General features: G+C 66.9%; 1 protein-coding gene across 1 annotated transcript in view; it reads right to left on the bottom strand.

Annotated features, from left to right (window-relative positions):
• The window catches only part of KCNN1 (potassium calcium-activated channel subfamily N member 1), a 12,751-nt gene extending 7,050 nt beyond the window's left edge, over positions 1 to 5,701 (bottom strand). The window contains exons 1-2 of the mRNA XM_057385031.1: positions 5,453 to 5,701; positions 203 to 318 (exon numbers count right to left, since the gene is read on the bottom strand). The gene's annotated coding sequence lies outside the window, so the exon portion shown is untranslated. The remainder of the gene's footprint in view (positions 1 to 202; positions 319 to 5,452) is intronic.
• Between the last annotated feature and the right edge of the window lie 417 nt (positions 5,702 to 6,118).

Raw genomic sequence — 6,118 nt, 5'->3', positions numbered from 1 at the left:
CCCCTCCCCATCATAGCCCCTCAGCACCTTCCGGAATCCTCTCCACACCCTTCGGCCTCGCTGCACCCCAAAATTCATCACCCTTCTCATATGCCCCCCCCCCAGCACCCCCAGTAGAGCCCTCCCTCGTCTCCTCCAGTGTACCCCAAAACACCCTCAACCCCTCGGTGCCTCCCCCGAGATCCCATGGTCACCCCCGTACCTGCTGGGGTTCCCCAGGGCCGGCCGGAGGAGTCCTCGGGGCGTTAGGGGCTACAGGGCTGGGGCTGAGCACGGGGAAGGTCTGGGGGTCCGGGGGCCATGGGCTTCCCTCCACGCCTGGCCGGGGAGGAGATGCGGCGTCAGCGGGGCTGCAGGGCAGAGATACCCAGAGCCACCACGGCCACAGACGGTCCTGCCCTGGCATTGCCACCCAGGGCATCACCCTGTCCCCTACAGCAGCAAACTCAGTGCACAAGAGGCTGCATCACATGGGATACCCTATTGCCTGAAGGGCTGTTTGCACCAATGTCCCCTTTAGTGAGGTGCCTTGTCCCATGAAAAACCCCATTGCATGTGAGGCGGCATCCCATGGAAAACCCCATTGCGTGAGTGGTTGTGTCACACCAATGACCCCATTGCATGAAGGGCTTTATCACACCAATGATCCTGTTCAGGAGGAGCTGCACGGCAGCCATCACCCCTTGCACGAGGGGCTGCACCACATGGAAAGCCCCATTGCATGAAGGGCTTCATCACACAAATTATCCTGTTGCACAAGGGGCTGCATCACACACACAGCCCCATTGCACGAGGGGCTCCATGACTAAAAAACCCCTTACATGAGGGACTCTATTGTACCAACAACCCCATAGCATTGAGGGGTCCTTTTGCATGAACAGCTGTGTTACTCCAATCACCCCATTGCATGAGAGCCCCTATTGCACCAACCCTGTTCCACAGGGGGCTGCATCACACAAAAAACCCATAGCACAAGGGGCTCTACTGCACCAACAACCCCATTGCATAAGGGGCAATGTGACACGACTGGCCCCACTGCACAAGGGGCTGCACCACATGAGAACGCCATTGCACGAGGGGCCCTATTGCACCAATGATTCTGTTCCACAAAGAGCTGCACCACACAAAAAAAAAACCCATTGCATGAGGGGCCCTATTGTACCAACACCATTCCATGAGGAGCTGCCCCACACAAAAACCCCACTGCACAACACCCTCAACCTCCCCACCAGACCCCATAACCTCATCACCAGCCCTGAGCTCCTTGCACTGGAGGGCACCGGGGGTTCCCCCAACCCCCCCCATCCCTGCAGCACTTCCCAGGGTTTCGGGCCTCCAAATTCCCGGGCCTGCCGCACCTGGAACACCGGGCTGGAATTGGTCACCAGCGCAGGGACACCGGCATGGAGCTGTCACCGCAACCAGCAGCATCCCCTGACTCCTGGGGGGACTGCAGCACCTCGGGACCCCATCCCCATCCTGCAGGGCCATGGCAGAGCCAGGGATGATGCTGTTCCCAGTTCCCCTGGGAGATCCAGAGCGTGGCRGGGCTCCAGCACCCAGCTGCTCCCGGTGTGCAGCCGGGGCCCTGGCTTCCCTCCAGAGCTGGATCGTTTTCTCTCCATTCTGCCAAATTTATCACAGGAAAATGGGCTCCGACTTCTTTTTAATATTCGGGTGGGGAGGAAAAAGCCGCAGCGAGCAGGGATGGAGGGGAAAAGTTTTCCCCCCGGCCTTTCGCTGTGACTGGGCCAGGGCCCTGCTCGGCCCCACATTTGGGAAGAGTTTTTGTCACCACAAATGGGGGTGGGTGAAGCCACTCTGGAGCCCTCCCAGGCTGGGGACAGTAAATATTTCATGAAGCATCGCTCTGTGGTGGTTTGACTCTTCTGGATGGCAATGCAAATGGGCCTGATTCAATCTTCCCCCTGCCAGAGCATCCATAGGGATGGATGTGCCTGGATTCAGCCCTTGGAGGGCTGCTCCAGAAGCCTCAGGGAGCCTTCTGGCCACATCTCCAGGCTGGGATGCACAGGGAGGTCCTGCCTGTCCCCATCATCCCCATGGCGGGGACAGGGATGGGGGCAGAGACAGGGCAGGTCCCCCCAGGCACAGTCACCCTGTGTCCTTGAGCCATGACCATGAGTGTCCCTGCTCCAGGATGTGACATGGCATCAAGACAGCCACGGGCGTCAGGGCATGTCGGGGGGCTCACCAACCCCCCACTAAAGACAAGGACACAGGCACTCACCCCAGGGCTAGCTGGGGATGCCACCAACTGTAAAGAGGAGCGGTATGGGGCAGGACTCTCGTGGTGGGGAGAGCGAAGGGCTCCTAAGGGTGACCCCAGCCATGGCAGCACCTCCCACCCCACGCAGAGCAGGGACACAGGTGGGGGGACACGGCTGAACCACCACAGTCAGGCTGCAGCAGCCCCCAAGGCCCTGGGGGTGGCAGTGCGGTGACAGTGGGACCCGCTGCTTCCCCCCTGCCCCGGAGCAACGCCGCTGCCTCGAAGCAATTGCAGAGGAGGGAGRGTGCGGCTAAAAATAGAGGCGGGCAGCCGAAAGGCTCCCCGCGGGTGATTTATTTATTACCCGCTCGCTAATTCCTGCCTGGGAATCACGGCAGGGTGGGGCAGGAATTTGGGTGAGCCACGGTRGGGCCAGGGCGGTGCACGCGGAGACAGGGGTCAGGAGAGTGGGAAACTCCCCGGCCGTAGGCTTGGGGACAGGATGCTGAGGGTGCTCAGGGCTGTGGGACCCTGCAGTGACCCCACCCGGGGTCACAGGGGCTCCCCGCCAGCCGCCACCGCGGCCCGGGTCTTGGCGGGGGCACAAAGTGCGTCAGACCCCTGGCAGCCCTCCCCCCGTCCCCAAAAACCCGCCGCGGTGGCCCTGGTTCCTCCAACCGCCGCCAAGCCCCGGCCATATGTCCCAGGCTGGGGAGCAGCTGGCGGTGTCAGCAGGAGCCCCCGGMCCCCGCAATCGCCGCTGCCCACCCGCCGGCACGGGGCGGGCCGGGGGTGGCACCGCCGCTGTACCCCGTGGGCAGGGAGGGCTCAGAACCCTATGAGAGCCATGGAGGCACCAGGACGACAGCACCTGGATCCCAAAGAATAGCGGGATGGTTCAGCCCAGCCCTGCCAGGGGGGTACCCCCGGTGGTGGCAACCCAGCCCACCCCGGGACCCCCAGATACCCCCGCGTCCCCCTCCGGCACATCGCGGTGGGGGCAGAGGAGCAGCGCCCGGCGCTGGGGGGGGATTTCCCCCACGCAGGATCGGGCCCGATGCCACCCGTGGGGTGTCCACAGCGCAAGGGGAGGCACAGGGGCTAGCACAGCCGCGGGGACATGCGGGGACACGCGGGGACACTCGAAACTCCCCGGCCCGCCACGACGCTGGGGAATCCCCGGCTGGTCCCGGGGTCTCCCCGAGAAAATCCCTCCCCTGAGCCCCACCGGGACACCCAGGGGCCGCCGCAGGATCCGGCCCGCGGGGACGCGGGGACAGCCCCGATGTCTCCCCAAAGGTGGCAGAGACAGGCTTGATCCTCCTCCGCGACACCCCTAACCCAAGGGGGGACCCCATCCCTCCTGCCTCAGGAGGGGACCCGCAGCCGGGGACACGTACCTGCGTGGGGCCAATCGGGTGCCTGGGGCTGGGCTGGAGGCTCCCGCGGGATGCAGCAGAGGGGATCGGGCTCCCCGTGCCCCCCCTTTGCCGCCAACGCGCCGGCGTCCCCAGACAAAGCCGCTGCGCCGGGTTCTCCCTGCGCCTCCCCCACGCGCTCGGCTCAGCCAAAAGGACAAAGCCGCTCCGCCTGGCTGCCCCTGCCGGGCCACCGCGGACCCCCCGCCCGGGGCCGCCAGGGGGGGACACGGGGGTCTCCGCTGCCACTGGCACCGTCACAAAGCCGTCAGCAAGGGGGGGTTCCCCAAAGCTCACAAATGCCCTTGTAGAGCACCGTGTCTCCACTGCAGGGCGGGGGTCCCTGCCACTGAGGAGGGGTCTCTGCAGTCCCCGCGGCGCCCACCCTGCACAGGGTCCCCAGTGTTGCGCCAAGGTCACCGAGAAGGTCATGAGGGGTGGGGAGGCCCCCGTGATCCCACGGTCCCCACTTCGACAGCTGTGCCCTGCACATCGAGGCCACAAGGACCACGCGGTGCCAGAACCCGCCGGGAGCCCCTGATGCTCATCACAGGCTTGGCACCAGCCCTGGGGCCCACTGGCCCCGGCGGCTGCAGAATGTGCCACCGCAGTGTCACAGTCGGGTCGGTCGAGGATCTTTGTGGCAGGGGGTTCCCCTGGTTTTGGTGGTGCTGAGCTGGATGTCACCCCATTGATGTCCCCCGATTGGGGCACTAGGACCACCCCAGCAGCTGGCTGCCACAACTGGGGGAGCCTTGACCACTCACAGCCCCTCCACTGCCCTTTCGTGACAGCAGCCACATTGTCCCCAAGGACGGAGACCCACAAATCCCCTAACTCAACCAGCTGTGGATTGCTCCGAGCAGCCGAGCCCTGCAAGGAGGGCATCCCCACTATCCCCACTCCTGTCACTCCTCCGGCAGGGTGTCCCTGATGTCCCCACACCCCAAACCCCGCAAGGAGTGCGTCCTCGCTGTCCCCACACTCGTCACCCCTCAGGGAGGACATCCCCGCTATCCCCACATCCGCAGGGAGGGAGTCCCCACTGTCCCCACGCCCCACACTGGGGAATGCCATGCGCGGGGAGCCCCCCGCTGCCTTCCCCGGGGTGTCCCCCCCCGCCGCCGCCAGTGCCCCGCCCGCTCACTTGCCACTGCCCCGTGCTATGGAGAGCGTCGGGACGCGCCGGGGGGCCCGAGGGGCGGCAGGGACATGTGCCGGGGAGCGCGGGGGCGGCAGGCGCTGGCGGCTCTCGGCGCGGCGGAGGAGCAGCACTGGCGACAGCAGCCTGTGGGAGCCGCGGCGCGGGGGGGACCGGGGGCTTCCCCGCCCCACGCCCCCGCGCCCCCCCCGGCAGGGCAGTGACCTTGAGACCGCGGCGCTGGCGGTGGGTGGGAGCCGAGGATATTTTTAGCCGGGCACAGTCACTCCTAGCGCGTCCTCATTGTCACTGCCGGGGGCTCCTCCCGCGCCCCCGCTGCCCCAACGCGACCCATCCCCCGACGCACGGGGACCAGCGGGCTGCGCACGGGGGCGGCTGAACACGTCCCGAAGGCCCCGGACCCTCAGAACACCGGCGAACCCTCGGGGAAGCCCCCCATGGTGACTACTCCCCCAAACGCCCCGAGCCCCACAGCGCCAGGGGCTTCCCACGAGCTGGGGGATCCTTATGAGACGAGGGATTCCCAGGAATCAGGGATTCCCGAGAGTCACGGGGCTCCTCTGCAACAGTAGGCCCCCTGGAACTCAGGCGGCGGGGGGGGGGTCCCCACCCTCCCGGACCTCCCCCCAGTTCACCCACCTGCAGCCAGCCCTCGGCCTCCGCTGCCCTCGGGCACTGCTGCCGTTGACCATGGCCCGGCGGCGGCGGCACGTGCGGCGCGGAGCCCGGGATCCCGGGAGGTTCTGGTGGCACAACCGGGAACCGGGACTGACCCTGAACAGCGGCCCCGCGGTGCCGCCGAGCCCCTCACGGCCGCCCCGTGCCTCGGTTTCCCCAGCGCGTAGCCGGCGGCGGCCGCGGGGGCTGCGGGCGGCGATGCGGCTCCTTTGCGATGCCTCTCACACGCGCAGCCGCGCACACCCGCCCCACCGCCTCCCGGGGCTTCCCGGTTCTTCCCGGAGCCTCTCGGCCGCCGCCGCGGATAAGATTCAGCCACCTGACGGGGTCCCCCCCCACGCGCGTCGCCGCACGCGCGGGGCCGGGGCAATCGCCCACCCGCAGCACTCACCGCGCTGCCCCCCTCCCCGAGGCTCCCACCCGGCCGGGGAGCCCCTGGGGACGCCCCTGGTGACACCGGCGAATCCCCGAGGGTGGCCGTGCACACGCGCGTGAGGAGAATCCCCCCAAACCATTCAGTGTCATCCTAGGGGATGTTGCCGGTGGGGAGGAGGGGAGGAGGCCCGGGCTGACCCCCGGGTTTGGTGTGTGTCACACACAAGCGTGGGCACCTGGGGCGGAAGGTGG

The sequence above is a fragment of the Malurus melanocephalus genome, unplaced genomic scaffold (assembly GCF_030028575.1).
Source record: "Malurus melanocephalus ecotype Western Australia unplaced genomic scaffold, MMel_1.1 scaffold_771, whole genome shotgun sequence".
Taxonomy (NCBI): domain Eukaryota; kingdom Metazoa; phylum Chordata; class Aves; order Passeriformes; family Maluridae; genus Malurus; species Malurus melanocephalus.
This window is presented reverse-complemented; position numbering and strand designations above follow the sequence as displayed.